Here is a 22,589-nt window from a genome sequence, read left to right on the forward strand (position 1 = left end):
GTGACATTTAGTATTATATTTAGTATATACTTCATACTATATAGTGTGACTTTAGTCTCTTTCAGTTATTCAATCTCTTTTTATGCTGGAACTCGAGTGCTAAATTCTTCAGAATTTATTGAAGAATGACTGTATACATTACTTTATAATTTATACTATATATATATATTTATTTTTATTTCGAAAAGTGTGAGAAGAAAAATAAACATTCTTTATATGGAAGAGTGGCATTTAGTATTACATTTAGTATATACTGCATGTTATATAATATGACATTAGTTTTTTTAGTTTCTCAATGCCTTGTTTATGCTGAATTGCAACTAGAGTATTAAATTCTTGAGATTTTATTGAAGAGTGACTTTATACAATATATAGTACATACTTTGTACCATATATATAAATACTAAATACTGATTTTTTATTTAGAAACGAATGAAAAGAAAAATAAATATTCTGTATATGGAAAAGTTTTTTTTATATTCTTTATTTATTTACAATCTATCTATCTAAAGATAATAAGTAAATTTTATGCTATGGAAGAGTGACATTTAGTATTATATTTATACTGTATACTAAATAGTATGACTTTATTTTTCATGCAGTTTCTCGATGGCTTGCTTATGCTGACTTGCAAATCGGGTGTTAAATTCGTCAGAATTTATTGAATAATTATTTTATACAACATATAGTATATACTTTATACTATATATATACATATTTAATACTTTTTTTTATTTATAAAAGACTTTAATAACCAATATTCAGTATATTGCAGAGTGAGTGTCATTTAGTATTATATTTAGTATATACTATATACTGAATAACATATAGTATGACTTTACTTTTCTTGGAGTTTCTCAATGGCTTGTTTATGCTGACTTGCAACTCGAGTGTTAAATTCGTCAGGCAACTTTCAATGCGACGCCGCCTTTCGAGTCGAGTTGCATGCGGCTCTGTTTTGTGGGTCACGGTGGACCAGTTTTTTGTGGCAGGAAGAAATTTACAACAACCGCTTGTTGCGCATATCATTTGGAGCACTTACCCAAACACTCACACACACACACACTCACACATTCATTCATACATATACTTGATCATTTTTGGCAGCGAGTGTGTTGCACAAGATTTATGAAATTAGCAACCGTTAGGCGAATGATCTTCTCTGCAGTCAATTCACGTTTCCAGAGAGAGACAAAGAGAGAGAGAGACGTGTCTGCTCATAATACTTCAACGTGTGAGTGTATTCATATGCACTCGATCTATTCGTTTGCTCTAAGCCGCCTTCTTATGCAAATTATGTAGCTTGAAGGCGAGTTGAATAACTCGCATTCAGAGTCTAAGCTGCTCTTATGCCTAATTTCCGTTGTCAATTTCTGATTCTTTATGGCAGCCACACAGCTTAGAGCTCACAGCTCATCGTGAGTCGTCGCGCTTCGAGTCGAGTCGATTTGAGTGAGTGTCGAGACTTATTAGAGACACTCTGGCATAACTCAGAGCTGCAGCTGCAACTGCAACTGCAACGGAGGAGCGCGGCTATTTGATGGGGCCTTGCCTCATCGCTACATTTCTTGGCTACGAGTATTACATGATGACTTGCAAGCGAAGACTTCCCCTTCTGCTTCCCCCTCTCAGTCTTTGCGGCTTTGCTGTCTTTCGGTTTGCGTGCAAAGCGCTTATAAAATTCAAAAGAGTAGAGAGCAAACTTTAAGCTGATTAACTTGGAGATACGCTGTAAAAAGAGGCATGAAAAATCACATAAATGGAACGCAGAGTGAAGACATTCTTTGGCTTCAATTCTATCACATTCCATAGTAGTAAGTAAAGTTGTCTTCAAAAATCGCACAGTATTCAACTTTATTAAAATTACAGTATTTTTAAACTATTTTGTACCTTTTTCTATTTATGAAACAACACATAAAAAGTTACATTAGTTGAAATTCTAAATAGTGAAACCTAGATAGAATTGCCATTTAAAAGAGTAAACCCATATTCTACAAATATACCAAAAATATACCATAAAATACTAAAATATACCAAAAGGCTACATTTGGTATATCAATATTGTATCACACTGGAAATATACCACCGAGTTCAAAATATACCCAAAATGCTAAAAATATACCAAAATACTGTATTTGGTATATCGATATTCTACTAGCACACAAAAATATACCATAAAACACTAAAATATATCGAATGCTATGTATATTATATCAATATTGTATCACATTCAAAATATACCACCAAGTACAAAATATACCCAAAATACTAAAAATATACCAAAGACTATATTTAGTATATCAATATTATATCACATTCAAAATATTCCACCGATTTCAAAATATACCACAAAATACTAAAAAATATACCAAAGGCTATATTTGGTATATCGATATTGTACTAACGCACATTCAAAATATACCTTAGAGCACAAAATATACTATATTATCAGCTAAAGCAAATAAGATTCGAATGCGGTACACAGGGAAAAATCTAGATTGAAAAAATTCAAGATTTTTTTTTGTAGTCTTTCGATCTTGATTTTAGAATAAACTTTCTTGTTTCAATTTTGACATGCAATCTTGTTTCAAGATTTTATTTTTGATTTTAGCACGTATTTTTATTCTTTATATAAGTTTTTCGTAGTATAAAAGTTTTTCTTAAATAACTATAATTAAATAAAAACATTTTCTATTTTTTATATTCTCTGCATCGTGCTTAAGAAATTAGTCTTTACAACCCCTTCTAAGCTTCGCTTCTACTATCAAAATGTGAATCACAAACACTAAAGTCAGTGCTGGCAATTGTTATAAACAAAAAACGCTGGCAACAATGTAAAACTTGCTGCGAATTGTAATAGCAAAATGAAGCAAATATGCACAACATTTAATTTCAATATTATAAAAGAGTCGATTTAAATTTATGCCGCCCAAAGAAGTTGTTGATTGATTTATAATTTATAGCAAGGTATAATTCACTCCTTCTCTCAAACTGCGGTTTAACTTTCCAATTTGCTGTAGGCTCTGCATTTGGCTTTAAGCCAAAAAATAAGGCTCGTATATTACGCTTGCTTTCAAGCCAAACAAAGCAAAGCTGTCAGCACTGAAGAAAATCAAAAGGCATGCCCGAAAATGAAGCCAAAGCTGAAGCTGAAGCTGAAACTTGGCAAAAATGACGCCACAATCTTTGCAGCGAAAATGCATTTTAACCATTTACCATACGAGATTGCAGCTGCCAAACAACAAACAATTACTTTTGCTGGGCTTGGCTTGGCTCTGAGAGATTAAACTTTGACATTCTTGAGTGAGAGATTTCGACATCTTTCTTGCTGGTTTTTTATTAGCATATCTTTAGGAATTTCATAAGAAATGATGTGCTCCAGTTTCGCATTCGAATTTGAGAACGAAGCGAACTGGTTCTTGCGGTTTACATCTTGGCCACGTTAAGTTACGTTGGCTGCTTTTTATGGCACTTGTTACCTGCGCAGTGAAAACGCAGTTAGTTCCGATGCCAATAACCTGAAATCCAGTTGCCAGTTGCAACTGCGTAAAAGTAAAGTACTGACTAACTGGAAGATAGTCTATTATAAATTATGTGTCTCGAGTGTTTAGATAGCAGTTAGCAAAACATGAGCTAAGCGCCTCCAAACTGAGCAAACTGACGCAACTTCCAACGCCTTCAGCCATAAGTCACAGACACACAAAAGAGATAAAGTTCTGGGGGAATACTTATTTATAATTGTAGCATAATTGTTCTAAGGTTTTTACGTCTATGACATCGACATCAAGATCGAAATAGCAGCTGACTCAAATTGGGAGCACGGCAAGTAGAAAACCCAAAAAAAAAGAAAGAAAAACTGTTGACGCTGACTGATACTGACTTTAGTAGGGCACTCTTCTCGGTCGCTCGTTAGCTGTTCTTTCTAATTGGATTGTGAGCAAAAGCGCAAAGCCAAACGGCAAACAGAAGACAACAAAACAGCAGACAGACAGACAGACGGACTCAAAGTAGTGAACAGCAAACGAACTACAAGATACTCGTAGTATTCGCACAATGACATGAGAATGCGTGTATCTGAACAACGCACACTTGCGCATATTCTGAACAAATGAAAGGCTAAATACGAATAACGACTTTTACTAGTTTCTATTTATATAGTATATAGTATGGCAGGCCACACAATACCCTAACACAGCTCAAGGGTCTTCACAGTTCGTGAACCAAGCAGTGTCATTTCTCATTTAAATCTTACATTCCATCTTGAAGAATTTGTCTACACTCTTTTTGAGATAAATTCATATAAGAAGAGATTTGCTGATGTATAGTATTTGTTATTCCAAAAGTTCTAAAGAACAAATTTATTTGCTGATGTTATAGTATTTGTTAGTTTAAAAGTTCTGAAGAACAAACTTATCTAAGCATTCTAGATTAAATGAAATTAATTTGTTTACAACTAGATTAAATAGCAGTTACTACATTTAAGATAAATATCTTATAATACGGAATAATTGAAATTTGTTCTTCTTTAGAATGTTCTTTATTTCCATTTTATAAGAATTCTTTGAATCCTCATTCTATTAAACTGTATTGAAGAGAAAGACATCAGATTAAATGAAATTTGAATGATTTCCATTATACTTCAAAATATCGAAACAAAAGACATCACATTAAATTATATTTCAATGATCTCTATTATATTTCAAAATATAGAATCGAAAGTCATTAGATTAAATGAAATTTCAATGATCTTCATTAAGCAATTTATTCCTCAAAATATGACTAAGCTCTTTTAATGGGTAATGACAGATTAGAAAACTCTCGTTAAAGTGTTCGCTATCTTAAATTTATTCTGTTTACAAGTATATTATAAGCTCTTTTAATGGACAGACATAGACATAAATTTGAAATAAAACGGAATGATTAAAATTTTACAGTCTTCTGTCTTTTCTATTAATACCAGATATTTCAATACTCATTATATTAATTAGTCCTATGTTCATAGAAACGAATGATAAATAAAATGAAATTTCAATGATCTCTATTATATTTCAAACTATAGAAACAAAAGACATCAGATTAAATGAAATTTCAATGATCTTTATTAAATAATATGTTAAACTATTTATTCTTCAAAATATGACTAAACTCTTTTAATGGGTAATGACAGATTAGAAAATTCTTGTAAAGTGTTAGCTATCTTAAATTTATTCTGTTTACAAGTATATTATAAGCTCTTTTAATGGACAGACATAAACATCAATTTGAAATAAAACAGAATGATTAAAATTTGTTCTTTACAGTCTTCTGCCTTTTCTATTATTACCAGATCTTTCAATACTCATTATATTAATTAGACCTATATTTATAGAAACGAAAAATGTTAGATAAAATGAAATTTCAATGATCTCTATTATATTTCAAACTATAGAAACAAAAGACATCAGATTAAATGAAATTTCAATGATCTTTATTACATGTTGAGCTATTTATTCTTTAAAATATGACTAAGCTCTTTTAATGGGTAATGACAGATTACTAAATTCTCTATATTTTATGCTTAAGCTTAATCATAATATAGTTTATTGTCTATCTATTATTCTTATTCTTTACCCTGATCAAAAGTAGTCATGAAGATAACTTTTTTAACTAACTAATTTTGATGTGTAACTTGAGTAATTACTAAACTTCTTTTTAAGATATATATTTACTTTATTAATGGATCCGTATTAACTCTTTATCTTACAGAAGAATTCTTGCGCTGTTTGGAATACTTAACACGAAGAAGAATGAATCATTTATCAAAGAGTTGGACAAGTGTATCTGGAGTACGTCATGCCGCTGGCTAAGTAGAGAAGTAGAGAAGTCGAGAATGGGAATGAATATATCAGCGAGGTAAGAAGCGGAAATGTCAGGTAACAAATTTACGAGCATTGGCCGATGGGTTCATTCCGTTTGCTGTTGCTGCTGTTGTTGCTGTTGCTTTTGGCAAGGCTGTTGGCGGTGAAGCGTTCAGCAACAAGTGGCCGGGTCAACAACAACAGCAAACACAATGAGAAAGCGGCGTTCTAATCACATTAGCACACTGACCAACAATGGGCTATTAGAATGAAGCGTTTGCGAATCAAACAAATTGCGACCCGGCCATAATTACTGCGATGCCGTAGTGCAAATATTTTATGCCCACGATCCATTGTTCGTCAGCTCGACTTGGAGGTGTTCACAGACCAGAGACCAGGCCAATGAGCCGTTGCGCAAGATTTATAACGCCTTTGACCGGGGGGGATCTGTCCAACAGTACGTATACGTAATGTGCTGGTGAGGCTTCCGTTAGAATCCGCCAGCAATTGCTTTAAGCCGAGGCGCATTGTACTCAACGTAGTACTTATGTGGGTCTAGGTCGAATACCTCGCCTCGCCTCACCTCGCCTCACTTTGCTTTGCTTTGCTTCTGTGTGTGCAGCCAGCTGAGAAATTCTTTGGCGTCCGTTTTCGTCTATTTCGGTTTCGCCTTATTTTTTTCGGTTAGTGTGTGACACAAATTTTTGGGTCCGACGCGACGACAAGCGAAATTACAATTCGTCGAGTTGAAATAGGGTAACACACAATTTGTGGCCCCCTCCTGGGTCACAGCACCTCTTCCTCCTCCGTCACTTTGTAAGAAACTCGTTTCCGTCTACCTTGGCTTTTGTTTTTGTTGCATTTACTGTTGTTTCAGCTGTCGCCGTTGCCTATACCGTTGATTACAATTATTTTCAATTAAATTGTGAGAGGAGCAAAGCAAACGCCAAAAAGAAGCTTTTTTCACAGTCTGTTTACATTTTGTATAAACTAAACAGCTGTTTAGCTGAGAGAGCGCACGCCAAACTCACAGAGAGAGAGAGAGCAAGCGCAAGTTGAGAGAGCGCCACTTGAGAGAGCGAGCGACGTCGTAAATGAAAAGCTAAGCCCCCTGCAAAACTTTTGTCAATTGATTGAGCACTCGCACACACACACACACATACAAACGTACAGTCGCAGTTCAACTACAGCGTACGTAGGTAAAAGCAAAGGCAAAAAACAAAGCAAACGCAAACACAAAAGCAAAGACACAAGCAGAGGCAAAAGCAAAGCCCCACTAACAAAACTCGACGAGCCGCTGCTGTGCCGCAGTCAGTTGTTATCGGAACTTGGTGCCGCTGTGATGTCCGAGACGTCGACGCGCACGGTTCGTTCGTTTAGTGTTTGCGCTGTGTGTTGTTACTTTTGTGTTTAGTTGTTGGGTTTCGCCGTTTGCGCTATTATTCGGTTCGGTTTTTGGCTTTGGGTCTAGCCAGCCTCGTCTCGTCTTGATTGCGTCTCCCTCTTACCTACTACTATTTCGACTTCTACTTCTGCCTGTGGCCTGTGCTTGTGCGCGCTCTCTCGCTCTGGCTCTCTGCGTCTCTCATCTTTCATCTCCCACGCGCGCTAGCTTTAACCTCTCTCACGCTCGCCTCTCTCTTTTGACATCGCACAAATACAACACATTTTATACAAGTTGCGGGCTGCAAAAACCACAAAAAAAAAAGTTTAATAATAAAATAGCCAATAATATTTTAAAACTACAACTGTTGTGCAGTGCATAAATAATTCTAAAAATATCCAAATACTTTGATAACTTTTACACACCAACACACAGACACCACACTATAATAATCAATTCATAGAGAGAAACCAACAACAATTTCTTTGGCAGCTCAAGTTCACGGATCGTTGTTGTTGTTGTTGGTTTTTGCGTTGGCGATTTGGTTGTCAAAACAACAAGATTTTTTGATGTGCAAAGTGAAATTGTTTGATGCGGTGAAATTGCTTGCAATAACAATAAAAAACTCAGTACTGAGTACTTAAGGCGCTTAAAACTAGTAGAATAAACAAGTCCAAGCATGTGTGTGTGTGTGTGTATATCACCGGTGTCTCTCTCCCACTCTACCCGCTCCCACACTCTCCATAGCCACCTCTCGCTTTGTCTGCTTGTCCGTTATCATTATCGTTTGTGTTGTTCTGCTTTGAACTAAACAGCGGTAAACAGCGTATGAATGAATAAAGTCGAGTACAAAACGTGTACTACAAGTTGCAGTTGTTTCTTTCGTTGTTTTGTTGTGTCTCGTGTGTTTGTTGATTGCATTGTTGTTCAATTTGCTCAGTTGCCAGTTGGTGTTTTCCCACTGTCAGCATTTTTGATTGCAAGTGTGTTTTGATAAGGAAAGCAGTTAGTCTATTTTCTATCTCCTCCTCAAATTTCTTATCTCTGACCCCGCGGTCAACTGAATAATATGTTATATATATAATACTTGGCGTGTGCAAATCGCGAGTGCAACTGAAATCTATATGTGTTTTAATCAATGTATAATAATTTCATTGGCAATTGCATTTAATTCAAAGCGGAAATAGTTACAGATAAATAAAATATATATATACAAGAGATTGCAACAAATGAAAAGAAACTGCACATAAATTATTGTGAGTGCAATAAAGCGTAAACAGTAAAAGAAAAAGAAATTAATATACATATATAAAAAGTTACATTTAAAACCTCATCGCATTGAAATTGAAATTGAAATCGGAATCGACATCAAAACGTTGGAGTGTGGTAAGTTAATCGCTAATTAGCTAATTAGCCACTTAGTTGTAGCTTAGTTGTAATCAGTCTCCCTACTCCCCCCTCTCTTCGTTGCTTCCTGGAAATTCCTCGAGCTGCCCATTTTCGAGCAGCGTAAAAAACGGCTAGAAAATCAATAAAGGCTGACTTTTAATGCCAGTCTGTGTGTGTGTGTCGGTGTGTGTGTGTGTGTGTCGGTGTCTGCTCCTTGCCTGCCTTGAACTCTGGGGCTTGTTAACGCTTTTCATTAGCAACAGCTGATTGCACAAGCTGCTGACAAAATGACCTCCAACCACAGCGCTCCCCACGCACTCGCTTTCCCCCCTTCCCCCTCTGAATATCCTAACCTTGGCGCCCTCTCACTTGCCAAGGGGGTGTGGCTGCTGTGGCGCCTTATTTATGTTAGTTTCTGTCCCCAGACAACGTGACGCGATGCGACATTTGTGTTGTTTGTGTTTTTCTGTTCCACATGACTTAGTTGCGCCCAATCTCCGCTCCCATTTGCATTTCCCTTTTGACACGCCCACTTGGGACTGTGCTTAAAGTGGGCAGCACTCTTTAGCACTGAACAGTGAACAGTGAACAGTGCACAGTGTTCAGCTCTCAAGTGCTGCATTTGCCACTTCATCATGTCAATCAATGTCGCACTGCAATGGGCGCTCCTTCTTCTTCCTCTTCTTCCCTCTCTCTGTGTGTGTGAGTGTGCGTGTGTGTAACAGTGCCCTCGTCAAATCAGGCCAACAATAAACAACAAACTCACACCAGGCGCAAACACACACAACACAACAACAAGCAACAATAACAACAATCAAAAGCTTTGCTTGTTTTGACATTTGCCACGCATGCGAAGTTCTCATCCTTCTTCCTCTCTCTCTCTCTTCGTTCTTCGCTCTCTCTTGTTTTTTGCCAGCCACGTGATTCGCTCTCATCCTCATCCTCTCAGCTGTCAGCTGCACTTTGACTTTCTTTCTTAAGCTCCAGGGCATTGAAAAGCTTAGACCACCAAAAGCTCAAGCGGCTGTTGCCAAGCCAACGTCAATTGCATCCTTGAGAGCTTTTTTGTGCCAAGTCACTGCAAATTCCTATGCACTTTATTGCTTTCTTGACACTTGTTGATGTCATCTCAAGGGAAAAGAAAATATTTTTCTCTTTAAGCAATTTCTGCAATATTAGCTTTAGTTGAGTTCAACCTTGACATCAAAAATAACTCCATAATTAATCCATAATTAACATATTTTTAAAAAGCAAATATTATAATTTCTAAGAAATACCAGTTTTTTATATTTAGCGTAGCTTAGCGTATTCAATAATAACATTTACTATTTTTATGACAAGTTTAGTTCAGCAATTCTTTAATATACTCTTTTAGAAATCAGAATGAAATTAGCTTGATTTGAGTCAATATTTTCAACATTATCACTGACGTTTAATTGAAATTTAAGGAGCTGTAAATATATCAATTTTTAGTTAAATCTTTTTTATAAATATTTTGAAATATGGAATATATTTTCTATATATTATACATATATTCAATAAAAACATTTACAGTTTAGTTAAATAAAATCTCTGTTAAATTTTTTAAGAAATCACAATTGATTTGAGTTAATCCTTTCGATATTATCGCTGATTTCTTAGTATAATGTTAGAAACTTTAAGTATTGTGCTTTCAGTGAAATCTTTTTTAGAAATATTTTGATATATGGAATATATTTTCTATATTTTATATATACATATACATACATGCATCCCATTCAATGAAAACACTATTACTGTTTTGATGTCAAGTTTAGTTAAACAAATCTTAAATATATTCTTTTAGAAATCAGAATCAAATTAGCTTGTTTGAGTTACTCTTTTCAATAATATCATTGACTTCTAATACTGATGTAAGAAACTGTGAAATCTTCTTTATAATATAGAATATTGAAATATAGAATATATTTTGTATATATTATAGAAATCTTAGTAATATTAGTTTCAAATGAGCTCATCCTTTTTCTTATACATAATTTGAACATTATGAAAGATATTATAGTCTTTTAGAAAGCTTATTAATCTCAGCTTTAACTGAGTTCATCCTTGTGATTATTCACTTCTTTGCCTGTTGACTTCTTTGACTTCAATAATATCATTGACTTCTAATACTGATGTAAGAAACTTATTTATAAATATTTTGAAATATAGAATATATTTTCTATATATTATAGAAATCTTAGTATTATTGGTTTCAAATGAGCTCATCCTTTTTCTTATACATAATTTGAACATTATGAAAGATATTATAGTCTTTTAGAAAGCTTATTAATCTCAGCTTTAACTGAGTTCATCCTTGTGATTAATCACTTCTTTGCCTGTTGACTTCTTTGCCTCTTCCCATGGTATTAAACTCGTTTATGCGCTGAGATGACTTTGCCAGTTTGTTCATCTCATCGCATCGCATCGCGTTGCCTGTTGCACTTTCACTTGGCTCAGTCGCATTCTAAAGTGAAAGGAGCTACTTACTCGAACGTTCGTATGTTAACAGTTGGTGCTTTCTAAACTACAGCCCCTTACTCTAAAGTAGTTGGTAAATCGAGTGCCCATTCACAAGCCACTCAAAAACACACTCACAAATACGAATAAGCAAAAAAAAAGCATACGCAATGTAAACTGATCGTGCGCCTCTCATGTGATCTTAGCACCCACGAGTATTCAATGGATGAAACCAGAGCGAAACAGAAAACAGAGAAGCAGAGAAATAATAAAAACAGCAACTGGCCTCAAACATTCTATTTCAATTAGTGTAACTGACCTATGCCATTTGTGGTGTGCGGAACATTAATCAGCACGTTTTTTTTCCAGCTCATTGTTGGCCTTTGTTTATAGCCCCAAAAAACAAAAAACAACAACAATAACTGGCTCAAACATTTGGATGAATGTCTGCGCAATCCGTATTCAATTCATATTTCTTCACATGCTCGCAAAACAATAGTTGATTTTATTTTTATGTTTTGTGGTTGAAATTCAGTATTTTCGGAGGTTTCTTTTTACAACTCTGAAAACTTCACTAAAGCTGACATTTACTTAGCTATTTGTGTAAAACGTGTACTTTAAGAGTCATAAATCTTGTAGTTGCTGATTGCGCTGTTTTTTGCGGTTTTTTCCTAACTTCGAAGTCTATTAAATCGTTTACGTTGCGTGCTTGGAAGCACTCTTAAATCAGTTACTTAATCCAACAGCCGCAGCAAGAGTAAATTTATCTAAATAATTAGGATTAATCTATTCAATTTGCGCATTTCACATGTTCGCACAAGTTAAGATCAGCATGAAGTTATTCGACTGTCACATCGATACTATATATAGTATATATATAGTATGTGGTCTGAAGTCATCAAGAGTCACGCAAAGCGAGAGCAATATATCATTGTTATGTATCGGAATGAATCTGCTGTAATTGCCCACAATTTTCATTTGATCAATTTTAATATAATGTTATTTGCCGGCATTTGATTGCATTAAAAATTGACGAGCTGTCCGCTTCTTTATGATATATTAGCCATGGGGAAATTCATATCGAATCAAAACTGGAATTTGTACGAGTATGAGGCAAAAATGACACGCGATAAACATACAGCAAAATATTAAGCCAAACGATTTATTAAATGTATTTTTGACATTGACGTTTAATACCTGCCACAGTCGCAGTTTCGGTTGTGGCTTTTTTTATAGTCACATGAGGGTTCCCATTTACCGTTACCTGACTGATACCACGATATTCAAGACCCAAGAACCGAGCCCAACCCAAAGTACAGGTTCTTTGTGTCGATTTCTTTTTCTTTCCGACTGATTCTCTTCCGACTACTGTTGTTTTAACTGCAGCATAAGATAAACACAACAAAAAAGAAAAGAAATAATGCAAGCACGCAGAATTATACAATAAAGCACATTACTGGCGATTTCTTCATTTCCATACTCTGCAGAGGGTCTTATAATTATGTCGAGAGGTGTGAAACTTCGCTTCTTCCGTCGTTCCGTCTGTCCATGAAATTATTTGCCAACTAATTTCGCACTCTTAGAGTTATCCTCATAAAACTTGCAAAGTTAGCTTATTTTTTTAGTTCCCCTTCGATTGAATATATAAATGCTGAATATTTCTTAGAACTTTTTGTTTATTAGGGTATTTAATTTGCAGCTTGCTAAACTCAGCATTCCTTTCTCATTATACTTTATTTCGTTTTAATGTTTTTGCCAGTTCTCAGTTTGCATTGAAAAGCAATTTTTGTCATTATTTGGCAATTTATTATAAATTCAAGTTGAATTCCCTCGCTTCCAAGCTTAATGCTCGATTTATGGCAAGCGAAACTTTCGAAAAGCTTAAATCTAAGCGCTTAGCTTAGTTCGCAAGGATTCAGCATAGATGGCGCATGGAAAGTTTTAAGCTTTTTGTGGACAGGCGACGTTTAGAAAAGCTTTTCGTCGACATTCACCTGTTGCCTTTGAATTTGATGTGTAAGCTTCGGCTTCTTGGTAATTTCGTTATCAGCGAAAGTGGAGCACAATTTGCTGATAAGAAAAACTCGCTGATTAAATAATATCATTTTGCTGCAACTGCAGTCAGCTTTGTCGAAATATATATAATATATATAGTATGCTTGTGATGTCGACACATCGCGTGGGCTTTGAACGAGAAAAGCTGAGGCAACAGTAACTGAAAAATAAAAGCAGAAACAAATAGTAGCAACAACAATGGCAATAACAATAACAATAACAATAACAGTAAGCATAATAAGTAATAGTAATAAATTATAATGAACTGAAGACTGAAACAATTGCGAGCTAAGTAAATGTCACGTTTATGTAACGACGTTTGCGAAATGAAATAGTCTTTTCTATTAGCAACAAATCTCCCCCCAAACTTCAAAGGGAGCCAAGCCGATAAATGACAATTGTCGATGCTCAAATTTGTTGTGCTCTCTGGCAGCAGGAAATCAACTAGAAATAAAAACAAAATATTGCAAGCGGCACCCGAAATAAATGACGTGACATCAAAATAACAAAAACGCCAATAAACAGTGACTGCAAAATGTAAACTACACAGAAACGTGCGAGACGCGACGAGATTTGCATTGAATGTTAATGAACGAACACACAGAAATGATATGTATATAGTATAACATTATGTAGATCAAATATAAATATGTATAGGAAAGAGTGTAGCGTGGGGTGTTTTGGCCAATTTATATAATTTGCGTGTTTAGATAATTTTATTGAAGTTCCTTTTCGAAGATACTTCAATTAGCTGATTGAGAAAGTTCTTTCGCATTGATTGAAATGAAGTCATTGATCCGTTATCTTGCATTCTTCTATGGTATATTTAGAATGCACATATAGAATCCACATATAGAAATTGGTATATTTTTAGTATTTTTGTGATGCATTTATTTGGTATAATTTAAAATTTATACCACACTGTTTTGCTTTTGTTCATATCAATATAGCAAATATAGACTATGGCATATATTTAGTATTTTTGCGGTATATTAATGTGATATGTTTATGTAATTTGCGTGTTTAGATAATTTTCTTCTATGGTATATTTAGAATGCAGTACTATACCAATATACCACATATAGCCATTAGTATATTTTTTAGTATTTTTGTGGTATATTAATTTGGTATATTTTACAATTTATACCACACTCTTTTGCTTTTATTCATATCAATATACCAAATGCAGCCTATGGCATATATTTAGTATTTTTGCGGTATATTAATGTGGTATGTTTATATAATTTGCGTGTTTAGATAATTTTGTTGAAGTGTCTTTCGAAAATACATCAATTAGCTGATTGAGAAAGTTCTTTCGCATTGATTGAAATGAAGTCATTGATCGTTGTCGTCGTCGACGTCGTGCATTCTTCTTGGAATGTCTTGCATGAGAACCGGTTGAGTGCCAGAGAAGAAGAGAACGACCCGGGCAATCAAAATCTTGTGCGTTCTACATAAATTTGCATATGCTTAACAAAGATACAAGATGGTCTGGCAAACTTTTAGTTATTTGATTTTTATTTACAGTTGCAGACGAGTTTTGTTAAGGAAAAACCACTGTGAAATAAAATAAAAACAAGAAACAAAACTTTAAAAACTGTGTCAATGAAATTTTCGTGCATTAAATTGCAACAGCAAATGAAATACATAATCACAGTCGACTGTTTCAATACCCTTCCGCAAAAGAAACACGCAAAGCTGGTAATCAATTCGAATCTTGACTTTAATTGAAAGCCCTCAATTGATTTGTCTGAGACCGAAGACAATGTTTTCTCGCACTCAATTAATGCAAATTGCTTAACAATTTAACAATCGAGAATTCTCTCATACTTGAGAGTGAGAGAGAGCATGAACACTTCGACCTAGAGAATGTAAATAATCTCGTTTCCAAGTGATTCACAAACTTGTTTATTTTCATGGGCTGACCTCCCAACAGCTCCCAACGTTGAGTATCCACGATTAGTTAAATAATTGGCTCGTATCATTTTGAGTTTGCATTGGTGTAAATTATGCTCAGTTGAACGTAACTCAAACTAGTCAAACTACTCATGAATACACTCGAAGTCTCGAATACACATCACACCCAGTCTCAGGTCTCGTTTCCATATTTGCTGGGCGAGCGCTGTGTGTTAAATACCTAAAATAACTTATCTTCCATTAGTATGCAAAGCAGCGCATCCGACACTGGAGACCAGGAAGCCGCAGCACATGCCAACAGGGAGGGGAATCTACAAGAGGGGGAGCGGGGTCTTGAATGTCGGATCTTTACTTTGTATGCCTAGCTTGTTACATTTGTTGTATCATCGCAGTCGAAGTCGCACTTGAGGTTTGTTTTGATTGCCCAGTTGTGAATCGTAGTTGGCTTTCACCAAAGCCATTCCTAAGATACTCCTTTTCGGTATGTAGATTATGATTTTTATTATTATAAGCTGCAGTGCATTGTGCACACACATTTCCGTTGCACTTAACGATATAATTTTAATCGGTCGTTGCACTCTCTCTCTCTCTTCAAATGAGAAAGTAGCTGCAGAGACCGTTAGATACTCCACAAGCAAAAGTTACGATACATAAAATAGAACTTTTGATTTTCTAAACATTTTCTCCGTCTCATGCGGTTGTTATTTTCTTTTTCTCGACACTCAATAAAAAATTAAAGCACTTTTGTTATTTGCGTTGATCTTGATATTATTATTGTTGTTTATGCCATTAAACTGCATGATTAATCAAAAATCAAAATTTTAATTGACGCTAGCAAAATGTGAAAATCATGCGAGTCAAATGAAGCACATTAAGCGTCGTCGCTTCGAATGTTGTGCTGTGTGTATCTTTAAGATACAAACGATTCTTTGGCTGTGCCAGTGACACAGAAGCCAGAGATATTACTTGAACAAACACAAACAGAACACAGAGCAACCAAACATTGGCTGCTAGACACTCACCTGGGGAGAGCGAGTGAAAGAAACAAAAAAGATACAAAGATGGGAAAGAGAGAAGTTTCTAGGCGGAAAGGTTAATGAGTTATAAAAGTCTGTGTAGTGTAAACGATACGCATTATTAAAATCGCTTTAGTTTAGCGCGTATGTCTTGTATATTTTTCCTCATATGTCGGATGTAATTTAGTTGCCAACCGTTTGTGTGTGGGACAGATGCGAGTGAGAAGATACGAAAAGATACTAAGAGATACAATTTTCTTTGGCTTCTTTTGTTACGCTTTCCAGAACATGACTTGCGATATTTTCGGGGCATGGCTTTCATTTTTTGGTAGCTCTCTTAGAATTTCACGCCAGCATAGAGACATCTCAAAGCAGAACTACTTATAATGGCATTTATTTAAAGACCAAAGCGAAAAGTCTCAATCTCAGCAACCGAAGCGGCAGCGAAACGACACAGAAACTGTGTCAAACATTTTTACAAAAGTGCAAAGCTCATGAACAGCAGAACAATACCAAAATGAGGGCCAACAAACGGGGCAGCATTTAGGCGGCTGAACAAAAAAAACTTAAACTTCCACAAAAATACAAAGCGTAACTGTTTTTTGTAACTTTTTTTTCGGCCAGAGTTAGAGCCAGTGCAGGTGAAAGAGGCGAGGCAGAGGACGTCGTAATTAAATCTTATAGAATACTGGATACTCAAAAAAAAAAAAACAACAAAAATAAAGTAACTAAATTGCTCCACTCTTGCAGCAACAGCAACGGAGCATTGGCCATGCTTGAGTTGGTACTTACGGTATATATTTCTATACCCACAACCCATAGGGTAGAAGGGTCTTATAAATATGTGCATCCATGAAATACCTGGTATATTTTAGTACGCTGTGGTATATTTAGAATTTAGAAATGCCTGGTATATAATACTATGCTTTAGTCTACTATATTCACAATTTATACATGCATGGTATATTTTAGTAATCTATAGTGTATTTAGTACAATGTCAATATACCAAATATAGTCTTTGGTATATTTTTTTTTAGTATTTTTGGTGTATTATTTCAGTATATTTTAAAATTATTACCATACTGTTTTGCTTTTATTCATATAAATATACCAATTATGTTATTCGGTATATTTTTAGTACTTTTGTGGTATATTAATTTGGTATATTTTAAAATGTATACCGCACTATTTTGATTATATTCATATCAATATATCATTTGGTATACTTTTGCGGTATATTAATAGGGTATCTTTTAAAACTAGTACCACACTGTTTTGCTTTTATTCATATCAATATACCAATTATGTTATTCGGTATATTTTTTATACTTTTGTGGTATATTAATTTGGTATATTTTAAAATATATGCCGTATTACCTGCATTTTATCCATATCAATATACCAAATATAGCATTTGGTATATTTTTAACTAATACCACAGTGTTTTGTTTTCATTCATATAAATATACCAATTATGACATTCGGTATATTTGAGTACTTTTGTGGTATATTAATTTGGTATATTTTAAAATGTATACCGCACTAATTTGATTTTATCCACATCAATATACCAACTATATCATTTGGTATATTTTTGTACTTTTGTGGTATATTATTATGGTATATTTTAAAATGAATACCACCCTATCTTTCTTTTATTCATATAAATATACTAAATGTATCGTATGGTGCATTTTTAGTATTTTGTGGTATATATAATATACCAAATTATATTTTAAAATGAATACTGTACGCTTTTACTCAAAATGGGTATCTCACAGCCGAGCCCGCTCTTTCTAAGTTGTTTTTATTTGGGGCTAAGCATTTTGGATGTGGAAAACTCGTTGAACAAACAACACACTTGAAAAGCGGCGGCAGCAGACGAACCGCAACCAGCGTGTTGGGCTCAGAGCCCAACCTTAAAATGCTCGCTTAGCATTAACAGTGACAGTCGCTGGTGTTGTGGGCTTGGGGGCGTGCCGCGCCCCCGTTTCCATCTAAATACTTGTGTCGCAATCTGCAGGCAACCTTTGGATTAAACCTTTGCCGTCGCTCAACCACAAATAATTTCAGTTCTAACAGCCGCAACCATTTTCGTAGCTGACCCGCGAGTTGTTGTTGCTGTTGTTATTATTATTGCAGAATCTGATTGATTTCAGCGCTGCTTTTTTGCCAGCCCCAGACAGACAGACAGACGGACAGAAGGACAGTCAGACTGTCTGGCGTATAATTGAAATGAATTTAATTTGGGATACACGAAATGGAAACGCATCTGCGTCGCTGTCATCCAGATTGTTTCGCTTACATTAATTGCGTGGCACGTTGATGACGCACATTGTTCAAACGACACACGACACTGCGTACTTTGGGTGCCACACAAAAAAAAAACAAAAAATGAGATTTAACGCCCACTCAAGAACTTCAAGAGTAATAAAGTAGATAGAATCACAGTTTATTTTTATATATATTTCCTTTTTTTTATGCCCCCAAAGTAAAATGAGTACTCCACACACACACCTTCCTTAACAACAAAATTTGAGAGGTTTTCGCCATGGCCTACAACTTTTCGAGCTGTGCGAATTTGCATTTTAGCATAGCAATCAAGTCTGCAAAAGTTGATGATAATTGAATCTGAAATCTCCATAAATATTAGTTGCAGACAACTTGTCTACTCGTTGCTTGTGTTGTGTTGTGTGTTTTCTGATGGCCTCTAAAAGTGTTGCAACACTATCTCAAGTGTGAATTGAATTTGTTTAGAGATTACACTCCTCGATGGGAGAATAGCAAAACATATTATTATTATCTTGGGTAGTTTTGATGAGATCACTGCATGAGCTCATTTTCTATTAAATTATTTAATTATTAATTAATTTATTTGCCTTTGCTACTATATCAAAGTGTGGCCCATCACTTTGATCGTAAAAGCCTCTTCAGACTCGGGTGGTAATAAATAACAACATGACTGAAGAACACACTTCACTCCATTCCATGCTGAATAATTAACAAGTAGAAACGAGGGTGCTCGACTGTGAGATATCCGATCTTTATTTTGTATAAAAGCAAATAAGTGTGGTATTATTCTTAAAATATACCAAATAATATACCAAAATGTATTAAATATATACCAAATGATATATTTGGTATATTTATGTAGTACTAAATTCAAAGAACAGTATAATTAATATACCACAAAAATACTAAAAAATATAAAATATAATATTTGGTATATTGATATGAAGAATGGATAAACAGAGCGGTATTATTCTTGAAATATACATATTAATATACTAAAAAAAAAGTTTGGTATTATTTTAAAAATATACCAAACAATATACCGAAATGTATTGAATATATGCCAAATTATATATTTGATATATTTATATAGTACTATATTCAAACAATGGTATAATTAATATACCAAAAAATATTAAAAATATCAAACATTATCTTTGGTATATTATATAATATTAGCGGTATTATTCTTGAAATATACCTATTAATATACTAAAAAATACGCCAAAGGATATATTTGGTATATTGATATAGTACTACATTTGAACTATGGTATATTAATATACAAAAAAAAGTACTACAATATGCCAAAGGTTATATTTGGTATATTGGGACACTACAGCACTACAGCAAAATATAGATATATTTAGAGTGCTTAAATACACAAAGCTATAATACCCTTCTACCCAATGGGTAACGGGTATAGAAAATAATATTATTCGAAGCAGACCTTCAATTTTAGTTTGCACGCAATAATATTATTCTGCTTACAGGGTATTAGCACTTATTGCAAAATACTGTTTTGCTGATAAACCCAAATAAATAGCGTGAAATTGTTTTGCTCTTACAGCACACAAGTAAATCTGCTACAGCTCACTCAGTTATGTATAGTAAATGTTTATTACAAAGACCATTTTATTTGGGCTTGTGTTTGCTCGTCCATGAAATGGCAGTTCGAAAAGCGCATGTCAGCCAAATAATATTAAATAAAAAAAACAACAAAAAAACAAAAAATGAGAGGAAAAAATCTGGAAATTTAATTTCAAAATATTACATGCATTTTCGGATGTTATTTCTTTATGCAATAAATGGCAACTTCCGTTTGGCATTTTGGTATAAAAAAATGTGAGAGAAATGTGAAAATAAATTAATACAATATGTATTTAAATGCCCAATGGGGGATTATTATTGGCTCGGAGGAGAAGTTGCATTTATTATGCGGATATTTCGATAGCGAGCCAGCTTGAAATTCATTTTTACGCATGACCTCAAGTCAAGTTAATATAGAATGGATTTTCTTTCAATTTGAGTAAATATAAAATGTAATAAAATGTTGAATTTTACATGGCATTTGTAATAAATTCATCTTGCATTCTCTGTGTCTCAGAATTTATTCTTAAGATTTTCTCATTATAATATTTAAATATTATAAATAGCTTGCGCCTGACATTCTTTGGTAATCGCATTACGTCGCGATCTATTTGAGACAAGTTCATTATGCTTGTTTGTCTAATGACTTTAATTGTTTCTCTCAAGGGAACCGCTTGATTATGTAAATGCGAGGAGCTGTGTGTAATTGTTTTAAATCAAATTAAAATACACACCCCGTCATCCCCATTGTTTCTCCTCTTTTTTGCTGTTTAGATCTGTGCGCTAAGAGCTTTATACAAAAATAGTCTCCTCTATTTATAATGCTCCAATTTGTTTTTGTGTACTGTGGCTGGCTGCTGACGATGATGATGATGATGTTGATGTATTTATTTCTAGTTTAAAATTAAACGCGACGCAAAATTTTGTCGAAATTTAATTTCGAGTTTCGCAATTTGTTTACTTTTAATTATAAGACCGCAGCGTTGAGCGATGCGGCAGCAACCGAGACCTTTGATAGCCCTCGATTGCTTTTTGTGCTCTCGCTTTTCTCCTGTTCTTGTTGTTTTTTATTTTCGGTGGAGCTGCTGCTGCCTGTTTATCAATTTTCAATATTGACCTTTGCCTTTCCACCTTTTTCGCCTTATTGTTTGCTTTTTTAGTTAAGCTGCATTAAACACACACACATTTGGCTGGTGTTTGTTTTTGTCTTTGTCTTCACACCTTTGGCCACTGGGAGCTAACGCAATTTGTTGTTGTTGCTGTTGTTGTAGTTGTTTTTGCGGTTCTTGCTGTCTACCTGGCGACAACTGCGGCAATAGAGCGAGACACCAAGAGAGTGAGACAGAGACAGACCACAACATATTTGTGTAAAGTTTTTTGGGGAATTTTGTTGGCGTTGACACTTTTCTCTCTCTCTCTCTGGATTGCTGAATTTTTCACGCTCTTTGGAAATTTTTTAGTAGATTTACGCGCCATGTCAATTGGCTTAGAACAACAATTTCGAATATCGAGGCGAATTCAAAGTGAGCCAATTAATTTGAAGTGCAAGTCATAAACAATGCCGTGTTGTTCACTGATTAGTCACCGCAATGCGGTGAAGTGCGATGAGGTAGCTGGACAGCAGCTGATGATAAGCGGCAAACGCACTTAACCCAATTAGCTAGTTGGCCAAATGATGATAAAATAATTGCATTTAATTTAATTTGATTTGATTTCAATTGAATTGCAAGAAAGCCAACAAGTTGAAGCAGCAGACGAAGTCGACGTCGAAGTCGCAATCGAACTTGAACACAAAGCAGAGACGTAGAAAACTAATCACTCCCCATCTCTCTCTCTCTCTTTAGCTTGGCTTCTGTTGTTCTTTAATTTCATTTTCAAGCCGCGCTAATTTCTATTTCAACTTCTACTCGCTTCTCTCTTGCCTCGTTCTGCTCTTACTTTCTAATGAGACTTGAGTTTCATTGAAAGTTCAATTAGCGTGTGCACCGAGCGAAAGTTGACGCAATATCTGCGATGGGAAATTGCAGAGACAGAGACTGAGAAAGAGACAGAGACTGAGAAAGAGACAGAATCAGAGAGAGGGACAGTTTGCTGATAGTTTACTTTTGAGCTTATGGAATTTATCCCTTAATCGCCCATTCGCTCATTTCTAAATGCGTTTGAAATAAACTCTTTTCTCTTATTTGAAATACATGTTGGTATATTTCAGTATATTTTCATCATTTTGGTTTATTTCAATGCTTATACCATATATATTTTCTTTCTTTCTTAGTAAACATATACCATTTGACATATTTCAGTATTTTTGGTATTCTAATTTGGTATTTTTAAATACTAATACCGTATTTCCTTACTTGTTTCCTTTTTAAATCATTGTTAGATTAGAAATGTAATTCAATAATTTGTTCGAATGAAAATCCATGAAGTATTTAAGCAACATGTCGTATACTTACTATTGAGCTTATGAAATTTATCCCTTAATCGCCCATTCACTCATTTCTAAATGCGTTTGAAGTAAACTCTTTTCTTAAAGTTGAAATACAGCATTTAAGCTTGTTTATGCCTGCTACCCATATGTATATACCATATATACATTTTGGTGTATTCCAGAATATGTTCGGAATTTTTCG

At 34.6% G+C, this 22,589-nt stretch overlaps 1 protein-coding gene across 1 annotated transcript in view; it reads left to right on the plus strand.

The window, feature by feature from the left end:
• The first annotated feature begins 8,403 nt into the window (after nt 1–8,403).
• LOC117576526 (uncharacterized) overlaps nt 8,404–22,589 on the plus strand; it is a 76,625-nt gene continuing 62,439 nt past the window's right edge. The window contains exon 1 of the mRNA XM_052007183.1: nt 8,404–8,607. The gene's annotated coding sequence lies outside the window, so the exon portion shown is untranslated. The remainder of the gene's footprint in view (nt 8,608–22,589) is intronic.

This window comes from Drosophila albomicans, chromosome 2R (genome assembly GCF_009650485.2).
Source record: "Drosophila albomicans strain 15112-1751.03 chromosome 2R, ASM965048v2, whole genome shotgun sequence".
NCBI classification, from domain to species: Eukaryota; Metazoa; Arthropoda; class Insecta; order Diptera; family Drosophilidae; genus Drosophila; species Drosophila albomicans.